The 24,348-nt window shown below is 46.4% G+C and overlaps 1 protein-coding gene across 1 annotated transcript in view; it reads left to right on the top strand.

Moving 5' to 3' along the window:
* The window catches only part of ULK4 (unc-51 like kinase 4), a 606,607-nt gene that overhangs the window by 535,112 nt on the left and 47,147 nt on the right, over window positions 1-24,348 (top strand). The gene's annotated exons all lie outside the window — the stretch shown is intronic.

Below are 24,348 nucleotides of genomic sequence, written 5' to 3'. Positions count from 1 at the left end.
TCCATGTCCACAGATCCAGATCCTCATCAATCTCAAGGTATGGGTCACACTTTAGTTGTTAAAAACTTTTTTAATGTTGGGTTTCTTATTTTAAATTATATTATTTAACTCTGAACTTATTCACTGTGAAATTTCTGTGCAATGTTTTGTATAAAATGGCAAGGTTGGGGTAAATACTTGGTGTATGAGAACAGATTAACCCGTTTTCAGTTATTTCTTATGGGAAAAATGGATTTGGAACTTGACTTGCATCGCATCTTGGCGCTCCTTCTAGAACAGATTAGCGTTGCAGTCCAGGGTTCTACTGTACTGTTGTTGTGCCTTAGGTGGCCACTTGAAAGATTTTAAGGCCCAACGCTCTATGCCTCTTTGAAGTACGAGGTGGTACAGGGGCACTATACATGTTATAGGCCAAGTAACTGGGATCTCCCAGGAAACCATGACCCTTAACCTCCAAACCAAGAAACCAGATCCCAGGAGGTTTTTGGTTGTATACAAACCATCTCAGCAGCTACTCTTTCTTTGGGATTAGGACGTCCTTGTTATAAAAATGTCAATCCCACAACTTGGGCCACTTCAGCTTTTACAGGAGTACAGCTTATTGACAGCAAGTACAATGGTGGACTGTGGAACCCTCCTCTTCATCAGCGGGATATTGCCATCACCAGTAACTCTCCTCTTCTCCTTTCTCCTGCCCCTGAGAACCACTAGCACATTTTATTTGCTGTACACGGGCCTTGGTTTTTTTATGTAAATGAGGTCCTACAGGTATCCTTTGGGGATCGGCTTCATTCACCCAGCAGAAAGCCTCGTAGCAGCATCCGCATCACGGTCTCTGTCAGGGCTCCGTTTCCTCTCTGGGCCCAGTCGTAGTTCACTGCATACGTGTACTGCGTTTCGTTGATTCCTTCATCTGTCTACGGGCATGTAGGTTTCCAGCTTGAGGCCGTTTGGTGAACAGTGTTGCAGTGAAATTGGTGCACTCTTGTCTTTCATGTTTGGGGTAGGGGCCTGGCAGTGGGCTTGCTGGGTCATCGCGTCTTCTCTTTGCCCTTGTTGCAGGCAGCCGCCATGCTGGTTGCCATGGTGGCTGCTCGACTTTGCATTCCTATCAGTAAGGGGTAGAGGTTCCCGTTTCCCCACATCCTTATCAATGCTTGTTATTTTCTGGATTTTGTTTCCCCTCATCTTGGGGTTTTGTTTTTTGTTTTTGTTTTATCTTCACCATCGTAGGCAGAGTGAAGTGGTATCTCCTTGTGGTTTGAATTTGTATCTTTCTGATGCAGCAGTTCTCCACCTTCCTAAGGCCCCAACCCTTTCATACAGTTCCTCATGTTGTGGTGAGCCCCCAACCATAAAATTATTTTCGTTGCTACTTCATCACTGTAATTTTGCTACTGTGATGAATGGGACAACCCCTGGGAAAGGGCCGTTCAACCCCCAAAGGGCTCGCGACCCACAGGTTGAGAACTGATGCTCTACTGGCCAAGGATGTTAAGCATCATTTTATGTGTCTGGTGACCATTCGAAAGTCCTCTTTAGTGAATGTCTATTCCAGTCCTTGGCCCATATTATGATTGAGTTATATGCCCTTTTAAGTTGTTGAGGTTATAGATGTATATATGTTTAAATGTGTGTGTAGCACTCAACTGCTGTTGAGTTGATTGTGACTCATTGCAACCATTTAGGACAGAGTAGAACTGCCCCTATGAATTTCCAATACTGTAACTCTTCATGAGAGTTGAGGGCCTCATCTTTCTCAGAGCAGCTGGTCGTTTTGAACTGCTGACCTTGTTCACAGCTCAACACCTAACCCCTATATCACTGGGGTTCCTGTATGATGGATATATAACATAAATACATGCCATTAAGTTCTTGTTGGGTGTATGATTTCCAGTGATGTTCTCCTGGCTAGTAGCTTGTCTTTTCCAGAGCTTAAGCTATTTTCTAGTTGAAAGTCAATTGAATTAGATTAGTGTGAGCTGTTTTCCAGCTGGCTCCAGCGTATTAAAGAAATTAACAGTGTCCACGTGTTATCTTACGCCTGCTCTGTGACTTAAGAGCTAACTAGAGATGGAAGACCCTAGATGCCCGTCAGTGGGAGAATGGATAAACATATGGGTAATGGAATACTACACGTCAATGAAGAATAATGACGAATCTTTGAAAGACCTTATGGCTTGTACTGGAGCTGGAGGACACTATGCTGAGTAAAATTAGTCCACCAGAGAACGACAAATATTATATGATGCCACTGTCAGAAAAAAGAAACGTCAAGCAAAACTTTCCACCCTAGAAGAAACCGACTTCAGAACTTGCAGGTGGTGGAAAGTGAAGGGAAGAAACAGGAAGTGATAGGCTATAGCATGCAGGTTCTTAAATGTATTTGGCCTAGTACCCCCTTCGGGGGGTGGGGGGGTGAGACTTATTCCGCACCCTTGCCCCAGCAATAAAAAATGTATGCACCATAGTCCATAACCCAAGATAAGGTGTAGGTATCTGCTTTTTTTAGCAACACCCCCCCACACACACACACACACCTTGGATCATTTCAGCGCAGCCCAGGGTGTAGGCATAGATAGATGTTAATCTGGGGGAAGAGAAAGATAGTCTCCAAAACAAGCAAAATAGGCCCAGAAACGGGGTCACTGGGAAGTTTGATCAGTTGTTGAATATGAAAATGATGATAACGCTTTGTAAACCCTCACCTAATCTATAGTAAGAAGGTTAAAAGAAAAGATAGCCAACCTCTGGATTTAACATGTTTCCATTTGCATTGTCTCTTCGTAAGAAGAAAAACCATGGGGAAAGAGCTAATTGGAAGATGTCTTGGGCCCTGAGAAGGCTCATTTTCTTATAGCCTGTCATTAGATTGGAATGCACAGTTCCCCTGATCTTAAAAGATTGACTAGCATATCAATTAAAAATGCTAGTTGGTTGAAAGGAAAAACTTTGGATGTTGGAGCATTCTAAGCACCAGAAGCCCCACCTCTGCCAGGAGTGATCTCCACCTTCCCCTCCCCTTTCAGTCTGGACTCCTGAAAACAGCAGGCAGCACATGATTCCACCAGCAGTCAATGACTCAGAAGGCACGCCTTCTCATTCTAGAGCAGCGGTTCTCAACCTGTGGGTTGCGACCCTTTTGGGAGTCGAACAACCCTTTCACACATATTTCCGATGGTCGGTGGTCTTAGGAACCGAGACACCATTCCTCTATCATCTCCAAGTGGGTCCACCCACATCCAGATATGCCCACAGACGAGTTCCCCGGTGTGAAGACTGCTACCCATGCGACACCACGCTTCAAGACAAAATTTCATTTCTTTGTCATTAGAAATAAATATTTCACAATATAGAATTACATATTGTGTTTTGTGATGAATCACTAAGCTTTCATTATGTTCAATTTGTAACAATGAAAATACATCCTGCCTATCAGATATGTGCATTTTGATTCATAACAGTAGCAAAATGACAGTGATGAAGTAGCAACGAAAATCATTTTAGGGTTGGGGGTCACCACCACATGAGGAACTAACTGTATGAAAGGGTCTCTGCAAGAGGAAGGTTAAGAACCACTGCTCTAGAGTAAAGCCCAGCAGCCTCTTTGGGGCTGCAAGATCTTAAGACAGGTCCCTGAGCCTGAGGGACTTCATAAAGCAGTCTCTCGTGATCCTTCTCAGTCTGGTCTAGCAAGCCTGCATCAGCAGGAAGCATCCCCCTACCAAAGATTATCTATGAAATCATCAAGGTTACATTCTCTTCTGGGCAGCAAATGTTCCCAGGTCTGACCTCAGGAGCTTTGCTTGGGGATGCTGGCCATGTACAGTAACCTGGGACTTCTGGTTTATCTGTGTCATCTAACTCAGGGCAGGAATGCCCACTCTGTGAATCGTTGCACTGTGGCGATTTCCGTAACGTGTTTGAGCGTTGTATTGTAATGTGGGAGAAAGCTCACAGAGACATTAGTTTTCCCTTTTCAACAAATAGCACTATTTGTTTGGGGATGTGGGTTGTTATCCTCTCAGGGTAACAACAGTCTTCCAAAGGCTCCTCATTTCCACATGCCTTTTGGTCTTGCCTTGTGAACCTTGCTTTTGGTCGCCGACAGCTGACTGGGTGAGGAGGACTTCCTCGCGTGGCTTTTCATATCACAGGCCTGTCTGTGGTTTGATGGATCGCCTGAAAGGTGAGGCCCTGGGGCTGTTCGGTTCCAGGGGTAAAGGGACAGAGCCTTTGGGGTCCCCTTCCAGTCTCTACCAAAGGGAAGCATGTCCCTAGCTTATAAAAAACAAAGCAAAACAAAAACCAACCAGCAAGCCCTGGTGGATCCAAGGATCAGGAAGGAGCTGGTGTGGATGGAATGTAGTCACAAGGAAGAACGCCCTCGAAGGTGACGTCAGACCGCATGTTACACTCATGATCCAGGAGAGTCTGGTCAGTTGTGACGTTGCCCAGGTGGTAGGCACGGGAGTGATAAGAAGAGGCTGAATTCTGTGTGTGTTTTGAAGGTAGAACCGGTCAGCCTGACAGGTCTAGACACATGGCATACGAGAGAGAAAGGCATTAAGAACAACAGCAGATGGGGGTGTTTTGAGGATAAGGTTGGATGTTCAATAATTCTGCTAACAGATGGTAAAGTTGATGTGTCTGTTACACATATACACGTAAAAATGGCTCACCTGACTTGTTCCATAGTTCCTTTCTTTCTTGGTGTTGAGTTGATCTCAGCTAGGCAGGCACCGGGGTCCAAAGACTTCTGGCAGTTCCTTGCTTTCCGACAGATAAGATTAACTGAAAGGTCCCTCCCCCAGAGCATCAGCTACAGCCCCACCCCTTAATTTTTGGCTCCAAAGCCCATCAGAATGCAAGAGAGGGAAAGTAACATTTCTATATGGTAACTTTGAATCTCTAATTTATTTTCTAAGAAGAGAAACTGAAATCTTTTTACAGACTTAAGTGCTGTAACTGCTATTAGCACAAATCATTTGTGCTGTTGCTTGTGGGGGCAGCACCAGCCCATTCTCCTAACAGATCTAAGTGTTGGTACTTTGCCAAAACCAGTGGGGTGCGCTGCCTGTGTGTACAGGAGCCTAACCACTCTGGATGACGGTGTGTGTGCGTTGTTCGGACTTCACGGGGCCCAGTAGTGCTCACATTATTTGGGGCCTGTTCAGTCACCACAGAAATTTTAATACAGAAAGCAGTGGAACATTATTGCAAAAACCAGTAGGATGTATTGATTGCCAGTTTATTGTTACCCTTTTAACAGACCATCAATCAGTCATGTGTAAGTTCAGGTACAAGTGGAAGAAAATTAAAACAAGTCCACAAGAGCCAAAATATAAGCTGGAGTCTATCCTACCTGAATTTTGAGAACATCCCAAGTACAGATTTGACATGAATGACAGCAGACTTGATGAGCGGTGGGATGCCATCAGGAACATCCTACATGATGAAAGCACAGAGGTTAAAAAGACAGGAAAGAAAGAAAAAATCAGTGTGGATGTCAGAAGAGACTGAAACTTGCTCTTTTAAAAAAATTATTGGGGACTCTTACAGCTCAACAATCCATACATCAATTGTATCAAGCACATTTGTACATATGTTATCATCTTCTTTTTCAAAACATTTTCTTTCTACTTGAGTCCGTGGTATCAACTCCTCTCTTTGCCCTCCTCCCCCTGAAACTTGCTCTAAGAGTAAAGTACCCAAGGCACATGGAAGAAATGATGAAGCCAAAAAGCCAAACAGAAAATTTCAAAGGACAGTTCGAGAAGATAAAATAATATTAAGACACGTGCAAATACACAGGTTTGCAAAACTAAAAAGGTAAAATACACTCAGCATATCTGAAACCAAAAGAACTAAAGATAAAATTCAAGCCTCAAGTTGCAATATTGAAATAAACTATAGACAAAATATTGAATGATGCAGGAAGCTTCAAAAGATGGAAAGCACACACAGTCACTGTACCACCAAGGACTAGTCGGTATTCTGCCATTTCAAGAGGTAGCATATGAGCAAGAGCCAATGGTACTGAAGGAAGAAAAACACCTTAATGCTTTCAATATCCAAGTTGCATTGAAAGCATCAGCCAAAACAAGTCTCCAGGAATTGGTGGAACACCAGTTGAAATGTTTCAACAAGCTGATGAAGCACTGGAAGCACTCACCCCTCATCTATGCCAAGAAATTTGGGAGACAGCTAATTGGCCAACTGACTGGAAGAGACCCATCTTTGTACCCATTCCAAAGAGAAGTGACCCAACAGAATGTGCATACTAGAACAATATCATAGATATCACATGCTTGTAAAATTTTGCTGAAGATCATCCGACAGCTTCCAGCAGCACATTGACAGGGAGCTAGCTGCCCAGATTCAGAAGGAGACAAGGACTGAGGGATATCATTGCTGATGTCAGATGAATGTTGGATGAAAGCAAAGAATACCAGAAAGATCTTTACTTGTGTGTTACTCTGACTGTGTGGGCCTTAACAAACTAGGAATAGCCTTGAGAAGAAAGGGAATTCCAGAACATTCCATTGTGCTCATGCAGAACCTGGACCTGGATCAAGAGGCAGCTGTGTGAACAGAACAAGGGAATTCTGCATGGTTTAAAATCAAGAGAGATGTGCCTCAGGCTTGCGCCCTCTCACCATACTTATCCCATTTGTACGCAGAGCAAATCATCAGAGAAGCGGGATTATATGAAGAAGAGTGTGGCATCAGGATTGGAGGAAGGCTTAGCCAAAGCATGTGGCAGACATATGACACAGCTTTGCTTGCTGAACGTGAGGAGGGCCTGAAGCCTTTGCTGATGAAGATGAAGGATTGCAGCCTGTAACTTACAACTCAGTGTAAAGAATATATAAATGCTCATAACTGGACCAATAGGTAACATCATGATAAGTAGAGTTGGAATTGTCAAGGATTTGGATGTTATTGTCCTGCTTGGATCCATAATCAGTGCTCATGGAAGCAGCAGGCAAGAGATCAAAGGACTCATTGCATTTGGTAAATCTGCTCACAAGGCCTCTTTGCAGTGTTGAAAAGCAAGGCGGTTACTTTGAGGACTAAGGTGCCCCTGATTCAAGCCAGGGGATTTTCCTTTGCCTCACACGCACCCGAAAGTTGGACATTGAATAAGGGAGACAGACAAACAACTGATGCATTTGCAGTATGATGTTGGCAAAGACTGCTGAAAGTATCATGGACGACCAAAAGCACGCACTCGTCTGTCTTGGAAGCAGTACAACCAGAATGCTCCTTTAGCGGCACCAATGGTGAGGCTTCATGTGCTTTGGACACATTATTAGGAGAGACCAGTTCCCAGAGAAGGGCCTTCTACTTGGTGAAGTAGAGGGGCAGCGGAAAAAAGGAAAGGTCATCAAAGCAGCTGACACAGTGACTGCAAAATATCCCAAACAACCATTGTGAGGACAGTGCAGGCCTAGGTAGGGCTTCCTTCGCTTTTGCTTAGGGTCAGTACGAGTCGAATCCGACTGGATGGTACCGAACGTCAAGGAGGAAGGCGGACAGCTGTAGTCAGGAGGGTCCCTGGAGAAGGAAGGCCACCGTGCGGAGTAAAGCGGAGGAGCAGTGAAAAGGGGGAGACTCAGATGGATTGACACGGTGATGCAACAAACAGGCTCCGGCATAGGAACCATTGTAAGGATCGCTCACAGGACAGTGCCGTGTGTCCGTGGGGTAGAGGGTGGCTGTGAGTTGGACCCGACTCAATGGCCCCCAACAACAAACAACAACAAGGGGAGCTCCTTCTTGATGAGCTCGTTTTAGAAAAGCAGACGCCCACCAATGTCATGCATTGAACTGTGTGCCCTCCCAGAAATATGTGTTGTCGATCACAACCCACACCCCCGTGGTTCTAAACCCACTGGGGAATGGATTGTCTTGGTTACGTTAATGAAGCCGATTCATGCTTGGTGTGACTTCAGTCGTCTCTCTGAAGAGGTAAGAGCTGAGAACCAAGCAGATCAGTGAGGGTAAAGCAAGCAGAGATTTTGGAAGAAGCTACACCGAAGATCATCCGGTAACAGAAACTCCAAGCACTTCCTCCAGGACCAACAGGGAGAAAGCCTTCCTTTACGCCCAGCACCCTGACTGCGGGCGTCTGCTCTCCTGACTGAGGAGATAAAGGTCTTTCTGCTTACGTCACTCACGTGTGGTATTTCTGTGAGGGTTAGCAGCACTCCATGACCGAGACACCAATTTTCACCTTTAGAGCGGCTGTTAATGTTTGGAAATAAATACCTGAGTTACAGTTACCTCTTCCTTAGCCCTCTCCATGTTCAAATTGTTCTGCCAACCTCATTTACCCAGTGGTTTATAAATCAGACAGCTCCCCGCTTGCCCCAGGCTTTCATTCAGTCAGACAAATGTAACCAAAGCTCTCATTTTTCAATTTTTCATCTACTGAATTTGTACCACCTAAAAATAAATCCAGTGTGGGTGAGTGTATAATAAAACCGCTGCTCCTACCCTACTGATGTCAGTGAAAATTGGTTCAACCCTTCTGGAAAAGTATCTGATGGAATATTTCAAGAGTTATCCTATTGTTCATACCCTTGGCTCAGTAATTCTCTTAAGAATTTATCCTAAAGAGATCACCTGAAAAATGGAAAATGATACATGTATCAAGTTATTCATAACACTGAGGAATTAGACGCAATCTTGAAGTCCACCAACATTGGCATGATTAGGTAAATTCTAGTACTTATTCCATCAGTGGAGTATATTATAGCTATTAGAAATTATTGGGCGCCCTGGTGGTGTAGTGGTTACACATTGGGCTGCCATCTGCATGGTCAGTAGTTCAAAACCACCAGGAGCTCCTCTTGAGAAAGACTGGGCTCTCTACTCTGGTAAACTGTTACAGTCTTGGAAACCCACAGGGGGTCTCTCTGAGTCAGCGTTGACTCGATGGCAGAGACTCTTAGAAAGTATCACCAACAATGCAGATAAGCTACATGGAAAAACATGTGTGCTACTGTTCCTAAAATTCAAATAGTGTGCTCGCTGGGGTTACAAATTATTTTTTGGAACAAAGCACCACAGAGCAGAAGAATAGGCATCTCTTCATCCCAGTTTCAGGAGCTCCCAAACTGTATTGCATGAGATATTGCCGCCTTAGCAATCGACCCTGCAGCTTAGTGCCTTGAAACAAAAGCCATTTATCTGGCTCATGACTCTTCAGGGCAGACGTTGAGTCTGGGATCAGCCGGACAAGCCTGCGGGTCTTGAGTGAGGTCCTTCCGTCTGGGCTTGCCCAGACATCCTTGGTCAGCTGGCCTGCCTCACAAGCAAAGGCTTTGGCTAGGGCAACTGAGCCAATTCTGCTCTCCATCACCTGTCCTCCATCAATAGGCCAACCTGAGCTTGTTCTCTTAGGCAGAGGATGGAAGGAGAGGGTGGGGGTGTGTAAATGCCTCTTGAACCCCAAGCTGGCAACCAGCATACTTTCACTTTCATCATATCCTTAGGCCAAAGGTCCCCAAACTTATTCAGCCTACCTATATTTGGCTTCCTTTTCAGAAAAAACAAACAAAACTATTGACTGCTCCCTTGGCTAGGAAAACCTTTTGTACCCTAGCGCGTAATCCAGGATAAAGTGTAGATATCTGCTTTTGCAGCCTCCCCTCCTCCGCAGGGGAGTGGCGGTGCCCACTTTGGGAAACACTCTTGTAAGTGAAGTAAGTCACAGGGCAGCTGAGATGCAGTTTGGGAAAACAAACTCCACCTCTTGATGGGAGGAGCTTCAATGCTAAGTGTTTAATGGCTTCCATAAAGGGAAGAGTCATGGCGGCTGCTTTACCAACACCCTGCCCTACCAAGTCACTGAGTCATGGAGGCGCCTTGAAACTTCAGTGACTAGGGTTCAGGAGTTTTAAATTTGAAGCATTACCCCCAGGGCTGTAATTCATACAGACCCTTCCAGTGAACCTCCTTTCTCATTGGTTACTGTCATGCCATACCTAAGTTTTTAAATCTGTTCATAGTTCTTCTGCTTGGTGCTATGTGATTAGCTCTCCCTCCCACCCCCAATATGATGATATTTCACAGTTTTCCTAGGGGCACCCCTCTCCTAGTGTATATACACTTTGATGGAGGAAAACATACTTGTTCAATGATTTAATCTCAGCAGCAGAAGGCATGATTATGCTGGCTGAGACCCGTATTTCTTGCTTCTCAGCCAAAATCTTATTTTGAAGAGACAACAAACCCAATAGTTGGAAGATCTAAATTTCCCAAATAGCCCTAATCTTGGTTAATTGATGTGCTTAATTATTTTAAGGATTGGGAAGCCTCAGTGGGTTCTTGACATGAAATCCCACTTTGGGGAACTAACCCATTGAGGCTGAATAAAGATCCTTGAACTCTTAGCTTTTTATTTGTGAACTCTTAGAAAAAAATTCATACTCTCGCCCTGTGACTTCCAATAAAGTCATCTCCTTAAAAAAAAAATAAAAGGAAATAGTTCATCTACCTGGAAACTTGAAAGCATTATTTTTAAAGTAACCCAATAGCTTTCTTGTTTGATTGAGTGTTATATACCAGTCTTGTAAGCCAGGTGTGGGTCTCATCCGATTGTGTGTTAAACTGCATGTCACTTGCTATTGTAGCTGCGTGTCTGATTCTAACGTGCATTAGCAGAAGCAAATGGTAGGTGCAACTCCCTCGGTAGGGAAGAACAATTTTTTACTTACTGTAAACTCTGAAAGTGAATTGCAGCACTGGTCCAAGTGTTGGTGTAACGTTGCTGGAAGAGCCCCATTCATTTCCCTCGCAACCGTGGATACAGTGAGATGTCTATGCGCTTCTGCAGGATGACAGTGCAACAACCAGTAAACAGTTGCCATCACATCAAGCCCTGCCTTGCAGGACAGACTAGAACTAGGACTCCCCAAGCTTTCAAGGGGCCGATTTCTCCTGCATAGCTTTCCAGACCTTTCTTCTAAGGTGCCTCTGAATGGTCTTGACCTGACCCCTACCCCCAATCTTCCAATTTGCAGCAGAACACATTGACCATTTGCACTACCCAGGGACTTGATGATCATGCACTAGCCCATCCCCAAACTCCCAGCATCCTCACCATCCTTTGGCGAGAGGCTGCTTGGCAAGGCAGCTTGCTTTTGAAAAGAGAAAGCAGAAAACATCTCTAGTGTTACAGAAAAATCAATATGACAAATTTTCCTTGGACTGCAGTTGATTTCTATGGCTCTTACCCAACGGGGCTTTAAAGCGTGCTGATCCTTAATCCTCAAAGATTCTGACTTGCTAGGCATGGTGCGATGATTGTGATACGTAGCCAGGGTTGAGATTCCTTAGATGACACCTGTATTCTGTCCGTCCCTTTTAGAGGGTTCATCATGAGCCTGCTCCTCAGCCAAAACAATGTGCTGTAAAACCTCATGGGCCTTCACGTGGTGGAACATCAATCTTGAAATTTTTTTTTAAAAAGGTATAGAATGCCCTTTGTTCCGATTTCAAAGTATCTGTAGCAGAAAGAAGCCCCCTCCATACCCTCATGGGCCAGGCCTTGGTGACTGCAGGGAGGCGGAGGGAGGGTCCCAGAGGAGGGCAGGATCGCAAAGCTCAGCTATAAGAATAAAGTAAATAGTCAATCCACGTGGACCACACCCAGCAGGGACTCATGGAGGCTATAGGGGGAGAAGGAGAGAGTGGGCTTCCTAAGGATAAACTGGTTCTAATGAAGCAAGGACACATCACGATGTTCCAGGGCAAGGAAATGGCACCTGCTATTGCCCAGAGTACTGCCCCTCTTACTGTGTTCTTGATGGGAGTCTGAAGCTTAGAGAAACTTGTTCGAGTCCAACTTACTTCTTTCTTCACTTCCTATTTCCCCAGCATGATGCTTGCTTGTGCCTGCCTTTCTTTTTCCCGCCTTTCTTCTCTCTTTCCCCTCTATCCATCCATCAGTTTATCGACCCCCACGTGCCCAGGCGGCCGGCTCTAACATAAACATAATTTCCACCTCCAGGCCCTGAGCAGCCTGGGCCTCCTCCCCTCTCCTGCCTCACCCATTGGCTTCCAGCCGTGAAAACATTGGTTCCGTCCTTGGTCCCTTTGTTGTCGTAGGCTCGTTAGACCTGGTGTTTCATCTGCTCCCGCGGTCTTCCTCTAGCCCCTATCTGTCTGCCTCCCTGTCACAGTGAGGCCGTATCTGAAATGTCACCTCCCACCACAGGCCTCGGGATTTTTCGTGGGTAATTGTTTTCCCTCCCACAGCACCCAGAGGGGTTGGCTCCCTACAGGCTCCCCAGCGATTGGCAGAGTTTTTCATGGCTGACTGACAGGCAGAACAGACCCTCCTGACGCCCAGCCTCAGTCAGGAGGCTCAGCCCTGGTTTCCCAGGCCCCAGGCCTGTGGCCAAAGCACGTCGTCAAGCTGGCCCCACCTTTGTGAGGGTGCCCCAGTCAAGATCTCCAGAGGGTTCCCGCTTCTAGCCCTCTCCACTGTCCTCCAGGGATCTTTCTCCCAGCGTGAATTGTGGGTTTCCCTGTAGTTGGGGTTGTCTGCCCCCCAGCATTTCAGTGCGCTTGATGATGGAGAGAGAGACCCTCCCACCTTGCTACTGCTGCTCAGTTCCCCAAATGGTGTTGCATTCTCTCTGTTAGGCATACATTTGCTTACTAGTCACGGGACTTCTGATAATGTACATATCAGGCTGGCTCATTCATTATAGCCTCTCATTACAAACCAAAGGCATCCAACACCCATTTCCTTACTTTCTTGATTAGCTTACCAACGATCACTCGTTTTGTTAAAAATTGAGGGGGCTGCCGTGGATGAGTTCAATGAGAATGTGTAAGAATTGTTGGATGTAAAACTAGGACCTGCTCTGTAAATCGTCACCTAATTCACATTAAAAATTAAAACAGGCATATATACCAGACTAGCGTTATGACAAAAAATGTTCACTTGCATTCTGTTACCTAGTGACATCCAAGTTAGCATCCTAGTAAACATTCTTCCTTTTGATCCATTTGTGAATATCTTCAGATAGTTACAATCATTCTATATCTGTACTATATTTGCGATTTTTCAACAACCTTTTTTATACAAATAATAAACATGAACATTTGCAAGTGCTGCCCTGAGACTAACTTTTTTTAACCAATTATAAGAAGCAATGTGATGAACCTTCTGGTGTATCCTGTGCACATCCTATATCAGGCAATGTTCAGTGAACAGAAACGATGTTTGGGATTCCAGGCAAGTAGGGATTGAATACAGGGAATTGAAAAGAAGAGAGTAAAAGAAGCTCCTGCGAGTGTTCAAAGAATCAGGGCTTTCAAGGATCTTAACAACCTAGCACCAGTCTTCTCAACGGCTGTGATAGTGAAAAGGGTAATTCTCAGGGGGCTGCCTAGAAGCCACGAGCTGGTGTCAGATACCCATAGGACTGTCCAATCTGCCTCTAGTGAATCATGAATTCTCCTTTCCTATCACCAGATCTCACACACTTGCTTCTTATCCACAGAATCTAATCTGGAACCTGCAGGCAAAGGAACTTGGGAAGTGTAGTTTCCAGGCTTCTTGTATACAGGCAAGAGTGCAGAGTGGTGGTAACAGAGCTGCACATCAAGACATGATACTCAGCATATGTGTAGCCCAGCCCTTTCCCACGGGAAGTTGGTGGGAAGCTACAGCAATCCTGAGCAGTACCTGGCACATACATGAGTTTATCACTGCCCAGTCTCGGTGGCCCAGCGAGCAGCAGAGCACAGTCCAGTTACTTGGAAATACTTGAATTCCTTCCCACCTTGTATTTTGTGAACCTTTTTCAAGAAGGCAGAACTTTGCTGGGGGATTTTGTGATAGTATGTATGTATGCTGTTGTCCGTGGGTGTTAGATTCAGATGATGACTTGTAAAATCTAATGGAGAATCCAGAGTGCGCAGAGTCACCCTTGGGATTTAATGATTTATGATTCCAGTCATTTCAGTGCACTCTGTCCTCTTATTTTACTCCCTGAGATGGTGCCTCAGTGAATAATGACCCGAGTTCTAAAATGTTTAGTGCATGTAATTCCAAAATTAGGAGCATTTTGAGCTTGTGGTTTATAAATGGCATAACAACAACAGTAATAAAACTATACAAATAGATTAACTTTTGAAAATCAAATGTATGAGAGATACGACTATGATACAAAAAGACATGCTATAATGGAAAATGGTAGGAAACTTTGGGAATTTCCCAACTGCTTGAGAGGCCTCCCTCCATAGTGCTGTGGGGTCACACACATACCCCCAAGTGTAGTCAGTGCTGCATATGTCAAGGGTGTGCTGTTGGGGAGTCCCCAGTCTTAGACGACCACAACACTTCCAGGTTAGAAACTGTAGTCTCTCACAGAATCACTGAGAATGGGATTTCTTCCCTGAGTAGACGTCACCACCTAGTAGGTCCTGGCGTGGACTTGACAGATCTTTCTCTTGAAAGCTCACTATTGATAAATTAGTGGGATGATGAGTGAAGGGCCCTCAACCCGTTCTCTTAGCGCCACGTATTAGCGGGAATGGGTGCAGTAAATAACCTAATTCCCAGCTCAGACCAGTTGGCACAATGAGTGACTGCATGCCATCTCTAAGAAGTGATGCAGAGGTACTGGAAACTCCAGGGCTCTGCCTTCCTCCACTGTCTTGCATTTCCCACCTCCTTTTATGAGCGCCTTTCTTAGCCTAGCCCCTCCAAAGGAGGGAGAAAGACCAGCCCCTTTGGGAAAGGGACCTTTCTCGGAAGGCCCTCAGCTGACCTCCCTAAGAGACTTGTTAGCCATATTCAGCTAGCACTCCCGATGTCAATCAGTTGGCCAGGATTAACTCAGACTAGTTTAAAGCCACTGTTGGTGTTGAGTAGACTCAGAGTCCCTGAAGCAAAATACAAGATTATACTAGGAAAGGAGAGAGAAGGAGACTTTGAATGGCTGTTCAAAGTGTCTACTGTGTGCTATGTTTCTTTTTCTTCTTTCCTGTTTGTGAAAGTTATTTGAAGTTTCCTTCACTCACAAAACTCTGTACTAGTCTGGACTTCATCGGGATTTGCATCTCCTCCTCATCAAAGACATCATTGTGTTCCCCTCCTGGTCTTTCACACCCACCGCGCACTCAAGCAGCCTGAAAGTAACTTTGAAGGGCATTTCACCCAGTCATATTATATTGTATTTACACAGCCTTGTGAGCTCAAGAGCCAAGAGAAGTTCCGACCGAGTTTAAGAAAACAAGCACGCACGCCCTGTCCTCAGATGTCCCTCTGTGTAACCCCGTCAATAGCGAGAGTCACCAACCGAACGTTTACCAACAAACAAGACTTTGGCCTCCGAGCGGTCCTTTCCAATAGGACTCTAGTTTGGATATTTGGACCTGAGCAAATGTTAACACCCTCCTAGGAGGGCTGGAAAGCCCTTACTGTGCGCATTTGGATGAGAGAAACACTCCACTTCAGGAGGCCCAGGTGTCAAGGTGGAAAATCAGCCCTCTCTTTGAGTCAGAGCCCAGCCGCCGCAGCAGTGAAGCCCTTGACTGCTGAACCAAAGGTTGGTGGTTCCAGTACACGCAGTGGCTCCCCAGGAGCAAGAGCTAGAGAGATGCTTCTGTGCCGAAAGATTCTCAGCTCAAACCCACTGCCACTGAGTCAATACTGACTCCTACAACCCTAGGGGACAGGGTAAAACTGTCTCCTGTGAGTTTTCGAGACTGTAACTCTTTATGTGAGTAAAGAGCCCCCCCCCCCCCAGTCTTTCTCAGAGCCCCTGGTGGTTTCAAACTGCTGAACTTGCAGATCGCAGCCCAACTCGTAACCCCTATGCCACCAGGGCTCCTGCCCAGACACATGACAGCCTTGAAAAAAGCCTGATGGGCCAGTTCTGTCACTGAGGGTCACTGTCCGTGGCAAACCCCACGGTACCTAACAACCACCGCGTTTACACCCCCAGAGAGTGCTGCTGTGTCGCAGGTGGAAGCGGAGCCTAACTTGTGCCGCCCACCAGCCAGAGCCATGAGTGTGTTCTTCACTGAGCAAAATGACGCAACCCACTCTCCCCCCATGACGGCCCCCCTTTGATCTTATTTTGGTCTAAAGTTTGGAGCAAGAAAAATCAAGATAGAGCTAAGCATCCTATTCCATATGCAGCCTCAGTCCATGTCCCAGGGGCAGAAAACACAGGACTCGGCGCTGTTTTCTCTCTCCCTATCCTATCATTTCTTGAGCCAGCAGGAAATGCCATCCCTCTCTCCGCTACTCAGCCCTATCTTCCTTCCTTCCACCAAGTTAAAGTAGAACTGTTTCTTTGCTTGTGCTTCTTAGGCTTTGTGGGGAGGGGAGGTAGGATCCCTGACCCATGTAATTAGCCTTTCTTACTTCTCCCCGACTTGCCTGCTCGTGGTTGTCCCCATCGTTCACCTTTCTATCCCCTCACCCCCACCCACCCACCCACCCAATCCAGTGCCCACCATTTGCCATCCAGACCTTGCCACTGAGGGTGTGATGAGTGACGGCAATAAACTCCTAGCATTGCTGCCAGCCTCTGTCTTTGATGTGCAAGGTCCTTCTTGGGCCTTCTCCACTGTGGATGCCAGGGAATGGTTTGCGTGCCTACTGCCTCACAGAATTGACTTGCAGCCTCCTCGTCTCGAGACAAGGAGCCTTGGTGGTGCAGGAATTAAGAGCTTGTCTGCAAAGGAGGGGTTAATGGTGTGAACCCCGCCCACCCCACCCCACCCTCAGCTTCCATGAGAGGAAGATGTAGTTGTCTGCTTCCATAAAGATTTACAGCCGTGAGAGTCCCATGAGACAGTTCTGGTCTGCCCTGTACAGTCACTATGAGTTGGCGCCAACTGGGCAACAAGGGCTTGGGACTTTTTCACACAACAACAGAAGCTCCCACGATGTCATCTGCGCTTCCAAGCCATGAAGTCTGTGGCCCTGGTGAAGAGCAGTTGAGTGACAGCTGGGAGAGCACTGTGACCTCTGGTTTCTGCTCAGCTGCCCTTCCTAGGGGAAGAACCAGAGCTGAGACTTCCGGGAAGTACCAGCTTTGCAAGTAGCTCAGAGCAACTGATGGAGAGAGGCATAGATAAGGGCAGTGGTTCTCAACCTGTGGGTCAAGACCCCTTTGGAGGGTCGGAAGACCCTTTCACAGGGGTCACCTAAGACCATCGGAAACACATATTTCCAATGGTCTTAGGAACCCAGACACCACTCCTCTATCCATCTCCGGGCAGGTCCGCCCACATGCAGATACGCCCACAGACGACTACCCGGCATGAAGACTGTGACCTATGCTGCGCCATGCATCAAGACAACATTTCATTGATTTGTCATTAGAAATAAATACTTCACAATATATAATTACATACTGTTTTTGTGATGAATCACTATGCTTTCATGATGTTCAGTTTGTAACAATGAAAATGCATTCTGCCTATCAGATATGTATATGACCATTCATAGCAGTAGCAAAATGACAGTGATGAAGTAACAGCGAAAATAATTTTGTGGTTGGGGGTCACCACCACATGAGGAACTGTATTAAAGGGTCTTGGCATTAGGAAGGTTGAGAACCACTGGGTAAGGGGGCACCCTCCCACTTTTCTGGGTGTCTATCCATTCATCCTTTACACTCCTCCCAGTGTCCTCCCTCCCTTGCCGCCTCCTCATTACCTCCGACCCTACCCTTTACCCCGGTTCTTGAAATCTACTTGACTTCCTCTCCATTTGGAAGTCCTGTAATTACACTAGTCCCTTTTTTACTTTGCAATCATCTTCATTATCAATTGATCCCTCTGATTCCCTATTTTCAGTCTTGTGTTTATGTTTTATTTCGGACACAACCTCAGGTTGTTGTCTACCATTTTTGGTTGCCTGAAGCACTCCCTACAGAATTTATTATAAGGTTGATCTGGTTTTTGCAAACCTTTCATTTCCATTCATTTCGCTTTTTTCTGGGTATGTAATTCTTGTTGACCGTTTCGCCCCCAAAGCTTTATACATGCCATTACACTGACTTCTTGCCTTCAGGGTTTCTGGTGAGAAAGCAGATTTGACCATATTGGTTCCTGTGTAGGGTAACTTTTTGTTTCTCCTAAGCTTCTCTTAGGATTATTTCCTGGTCTTTCGTTTGAGAGTTTATTGATGATGATTTGCTTTTGTGATCTATCCTGTTTGGGGTTCTTCTGGCTCCTGAATGCGTAGCTTCTGGTCATTCATGATATTACAAAAGTTTTCTTCCAAGGACTCTGACAGTCTTAATAGGTGCTATTTTTTTAATGTTACTCCTCTTGAATGCTCCCACATCATCCTTAGGCTTTTTTCTTTCTTTCTGATCTTCTTGAAGATTTGAGAAATTTGCATCCAAGCTCACTAGGTTGGCCTTCCATTGAGTCAGTTTTGCTTGTCTGCCCTTTCCATGGGTCCTCTCATTCTGAAATCTTAGTGTTGGTGTCCTGGATTTCTCTTTGCTGATTTTGTATGATTTTTTTTTCATTTATTTTTGTCAGTTCTTCTTTTCCTAAGTTCTTCTAAAGTTTTTTTCTGTGTTCTCCCTGCCTTTGTTTGACCTTTCTTTCAATGCACTGAAGGGAGATGTGGTAGGCAGGGTTGAAGGGAGATGTGGTAGGCAGGGTTGAAGGGAGATGTGGTAGGCAGGGTTGCCCAGAGAAACAAAACCAGCGATGCTCATCTGTGAAAGAACAATGCATCAAGAAGTAATTTTATATTAAAGCGGCATTCCAGCTCAGTCCCACTCAAGTCCATGGGTCAAATGCTAGCCACAGCTCTCTTCCAGTGGTTCTCAACCTTCCTAATGAATGCCACGACCCTTTAACCCAGTTCCTCATGTGGTGACCCCCCAACCATAAAATTCTCTTTGTTGTTACTTCTTAACTATAATTTTGCTACTGTTATGAATTGGGTGACCCCTGTGAAAAGGTCGTTTGACGCCCAAAGGGGTTGGGAGCCACAGGTTGAGAACCGCTGCTTTAGGCGAACACATCTGAAGGCTGACGAAGCAGAAAGGTGAAGAGGGATGCAGGGAGCTCACAGGCTGGTGAATGCAGTCACCCGGATCCAAGATTGGTGGGAACAGGCAGTTTCTGGGGTCGCTGGACCCCTGTGGGCAGAGACCCAGAGTCCCAGAGAAGAGGAAGGAAAAGATCCTAGTATCGATCTTATCGAAAGGCCACACCCACAAGGAGCCATCATCAGGCTGTGACCTGATAGACAGGTTGCACTCCACCCCAACACTTCCACACAGGTGCGAGTTGACATACAATCTAACTGCCACAGAGTCCCTGGTCCAGTACTTCCGGTGCCACTGATTCCTGAGAGAGGTCTTCTGGCTTTGTATTTTGGTCATTTCTCTGAGCCACATTATCTCTGTTTCTTCAGGCGAATTGAAGTTTTCTATTATCTCTGAGACATTGAGGTGGTGGTGTGTCTTTATCGATGGTTTTATGTCAGTGTGTCCTTGGGCATTCGCCATCTGTCTCCAGGTGATTGTGATAGAGAGTGTAAGTTTATCAGCTCCCTGCTGGCCAGTTGGGTTGCACCGTTGAGGGTGGGTTTGGCTGGCATTAGTTGCTGTCTATCAAGGATCAGATGGTGCAGGAGTGGGTAGTGGCTTTCACCCCGTAGGTGAAGTTGCAGAAGACATGGTGTGGGTGGGCTCTGTGGTCCCAGTTGTTGTCTCCTACTTGCTCGGACGAGAAAAAAAGAAGAAGAAAAGCAGGGCGAGCAGTCAAATGGGCTGGTACATTCTGCAGTGAAGAATTTCACAGGAGGGGCGAAGGGTGGGATCCCTGGTCCTAGGTGGAAATCCCGTCTAGGGTTAGGGCACTGGATCTGTACGTAGCTGTGCCGCTTTGGATGGTGGCTGAGGTCAGGATGTTTGTTCCCAGAAGGAATTCTTTGGGGCCCAGAGGGCAGCAGGGCCAAGGTGGCTGGTCCTAGAAGGAGTTTTTTGCCTGGGCAGGGTTGCCCAGGAACCCGGGACCGTGTGTTCTGCTGGGCCGAAGAGGCAGAGGTCACGCCCCAGTGTGTGTGTGTGTGTGTGTGTGTGTGTGTGTGTGTGTGTGTGTGTGTGTGAAAATCAGGCCATTGTCTCAAGTCATACTTATAAAAGTTCAAGATGTCAATGCCGCATCAGGATGGCCAACAATTCACTTGCCTTTCTCCTCTCTAAGGAGCCCTGTGGCATCTTGGGTTATGCATTGAGCTGCTAAGTATAAAGTCAGCAGTTCAAAACCACCACCTGCTTTGGGGGAAAGATGAAGCTTTCCGCTGCCCAAATGATTGACAGGGGGCAGTTCTGCTCCGTCCTGTAGGATCACTGTGAGTCGGAAGTGACTAAATGGCAGTGAGAGAGTCTCCCTTTTGACCACTTCTCTTCAGCTTCTTTTCCCAGTCGATTTTCAATCCACTTCTCTATCCTTTCCTCTGAAACTCGGCGTTCCAAGATCATTGGTTTCATTACCTTGCTTCATCCTTATCTGTCCCATTTGGTTTCTCATACCTTTGTTGTCGAGCATAAGTTCCCAAATTTATTTGGCCTGCCTCGCCCTCTTGAGGAAAAACAAAAACAAACTCGAAACAAAACAAAAAACTCAGTGTCCAACACAATTAAACAAGGTTGTACTATCGCCCATATACCAGCATTAAGTATAGGAATCTGCTTTGGCAGTTCCCCCTCCCGGGATCGTTCCAGCACCCACCCCCAGGGGGCGGTATCACCCACTTGGGAAAAACCACCTTTGTGGAGCAGATCTGTGTAGTGTGTCGGCCCACATTGCCGCCTTGTGAGAAGTCTCATCAATCGTCTCGTTGTTCAGTGTGTTGCTTCAGGGATGATTCATGCGCACCCAGGACAGGGTTCGCTTGTCACCCCCCTCATCGCCTTACATGAATGGCAGCTTGCTATACATAGCGCTCCGTGCCTAAGTTCCCACTTCCTCATCCGTGGTTGCATTTTTTTCTCGTCAAGTAGGAGGCAGTGGGATTTGGGTGGAGTTCTCATCCGTACCTTCTTACCTGTAAGTGGGGAAAGTAAAATTTCCCATTTAAAGCTGTGCGAAGACCCTTGCACATGAGCCATCTGTTCTTACGTCTTGCTTCATTTTTTTAAGTTGACCTGCTACTGACTGATATTTAGGGCTCTTAACTAGAGAAGTGATCCCCTTGTCTGTGGTCTATGCTATGCCTTTCTTTCCCCAGTTTGCTGTTTGTTGACCTTTCACTGTCCAGACGGGGTCTCTCTGTCACACGCTTTGCAAAGAAAGGAGGCAGCAAGCTGTCCAGCGACGATTCGCCTTTCAGTGAGTCTGTCCTGAATGTTTATTGTTTTTCTGTCACCTGTTATTATCCTCAGGGAGCCCTGGTCCAGAGTGAGTTAGGCACTGGGCGGCTCACCATACAGCTAACAGTTTAAAACCAGCAGCTACTCTGTGGGAGAAAGATGAGGCTTGCTTTCTACTCCCGTTAAGAGTTACCATTTCAGCCACTCACAGGGGCAATTCCGTCCTGCCCTGTTGGGTCAGCCTCTACTCTCAACAATGAGAGTTATTTAAATCCAAAAGGGTGAGAAGACAAGTGCTCTCACCTGGAATGATTCAGGGAGGCGAAGAACCAGGCAGGACCAAGTGGTGAGCCTTGAGGCAAATAGAGAACGCAGGTGAGGTCTGGAGGACAGGTCGCAAAGGCAAGACGCATGGATGATAGGGAGTCGCTGGGCGCTCTGGAGAAAGTGTTCTTTTGCTCGACTGGGGTTGGGTCAAGCCTGCACCAGACTTCCTGTCCTTAGATGGTAGCTTCTCAGACAATGACGGGAGCATGAGCAAATTAACCTGTCTCCGCAGTGGAACCCACATAGTTTGAGGTCAGCCCAGTGGGGCACGTGTCTGCCACTCATAGACACACCTTCGTTGGCTTTCTCTTCTCCAAGATAGACACGCCTTCCCTAGCGTCATCTTCCCTTTGTGGACCAGCAGTAGCTCCATCTGCTACACACTCTGTCATCCTGGATGCCTGCAAACTGGGCAAGGGGCCGATTCGCAAGCTTTCTGCATCACTTTCCTCAACGTAATTCTGCTATAGACAAGGCCCATCGTCAGAGGACAGCCCAAGCTCTGCCCTATGGGCTGATGGCAGTAGCAGCCGCACCAGCCCTGGTCAGAGAACATGGCAGAGCCACAAGTTCTTGGGCGGATGGTGTTGTCCTGCACCCAGGAATACCAGGAAGATTTCCAAGCAAGTTCACTGGCAGCTGTGTTGCTCTCAGAGCGTTCCAACGTCTGACGGGGTTGTCCCAACTTGCCTGAACGAGTAGCCGAGAGGTTTTACTCTGAATGCCATTGCTGATTTCCCCCACCCATTGTCTCCCAGCCCTTTGGCCATCCTCTCAAAGCATGATTCTAATCTTTCTTTGAAAAGGGTAGTTCTCAAAGAAATGCTTCTGTCTCTCCTAGACACTCCTGCAGCAAGAGAGGATGAATGAGAGTCTTTGATCTTCTAAGTATTCTTTTTAAGTTTGATCTTTTGATCTCCTGTTTTGTTTCTGTGTACTTAATGGTTTGCTTCAAAATCACCTAAATATCAGGTCAAAGACGGCAAACACGTTCAAAAGCAAAACCCATACTATTCCAACTCCTAACAAAGTGCTATAAATTTGTTCTTTGCAACCAGCAAATTGTCTCCAACCTGAGAAGAGGTGAGGAGAGCTTCCCAGCTCCCTGCTAAGGATCATCGAACTAGAAGCTCCCCAAAGCTCAAGCTTAGCAGCTCACATATTAGGACTTCTCCTTTCTCACTGTCCTGATAGTCTTTAGAGAAGTTAATGGAGCAGTTTCTTCCTCTAGAGGGTTTGCCAGCCACCAAAGACTGTGCATAATGTCTTACTGGTGAGGGTTGTGGTACATCTTTGTTTGGCCATCGCCTTGGCCCTACTGGAACAAGGGCCTTTGAGCCAGTTCACTGGGCAGTGCAGAGTGCAAACCCCGGGGGCATGCCCAAACAGAATTACTAGTGGGCAAACACACAATTTACAGTAGCTTCCAAGCAGCCATGTACATAACTGCCCCAGGTACTTGACTCCATGAGATGCAGAAATCCGGAGAACACTAACAAGCCAGAGTAAGATCAAATTGGAGCACAGGTCCATAGGTTGTCACTGACTGCACTGGGTCTTTCAGCGTTCCGAAAGTCCAAATGAACGATAGCCCATGGAGCTCCACAAAAACTTTTATTCTGGTGCCTGCTAGCTTTAGCCATGTATTCTATAGAGACCAAGACCTATAATTAATTTGGATATATTTGTGCCAAAATAGTCTTATGGATAGCTGAATTTAAGATTCTAGGGTTGCCACCCATCTTTAGATCCATGAGTGAGTTCCTAGGGGTGTGTGTGTGTGTGTGTGTGTGTGTGTGTACATAACTATGCTTTTGAAGAAAAGCATTACCATTCTAACTACACATCAGTGTCTTACAGACTGCTGTGTTGCGGTGCAACCTTAAACTATACACTCAGCTGAGTACACACACACACACACACACACACACACACACACACACACACGAGAAAACTGGAAACAAGAACCCTCTCGGGGGCCAAAATGGGGAAATTATTTTGTGTTTCGCTGTGTGCCATCGAGTCGGTTCCAACCCATGGTGACTTTATCCTCAAGGGAGCAAAGCACTGCCCGTGCTGTGCTTTCTTCACAATGGCTCCACACTTGAGCCTGTCGTGTGGAAAATAGGACTTCCTAAAAGAAAATGAAACAAAAGGTTGCTAAGAAACATATAGGAAACGGATCACGTTTGAGATACTGACCATCAGAAAATGAAGAAGCAGGGTTCCTGAGAGATGGGAACCCAAAGAAAGGAGGTGCCCCCGTGGTGCCAGCTTACTGCCTTGGCTATTCCCAGGCTGAAGTGCCCAGCCGGGGAAAGGAGGTGCAGCCCAGCAGAGTTCCTGGAAAGGAGTCAAACCTGAGAGTGCAGAGGAACCCAGGCAGCGAACCTCACAGAGAAGAGAGCAGCAGGGGACCCTTCCCCAGTCCCAACTCGAGCCTGGGACAAACTACCCAAGACCCAGGACAGGGCCATCGCATGCTTTCAAATTGTGAATTGCGTGGGGGGGGTTACATTTCAGACCAGCAACTCTTGCTTTCAACAGTTCAAACCACTTCTCAACCCCTTTCCTCCACATTCGACCCTAACCCACCTGCCTCTGATTTCTCGCTCCCTCTTGTGGTCTTCCATACTTCCTTTCACCCAAGTCAAATGTGTCAACACTGTAGTCTGCCTCTCCCCCCCCC

Source organism: Echinops telfairi, unplaced genomic scaffold (genome assembly GCF_000313985.2).
Source record: "Echinops telfairi isolate 266 unplaced genomic scaffold, ASM31398v2 ScPeMD7_4225;HRSCAF=4972, whole genome shotgun sequence".
NCBI lineage: Eukaryota > Metazoa > Chordata > Mammalia > Afrosoricida > Tenrecidae > Echinops > Echinops telfairi.
The sequence above is the reverse complement of the archived record's forward strand: the minus strand, read 5'-3'. Positions and strand labels throughout refer to the sequence as shown.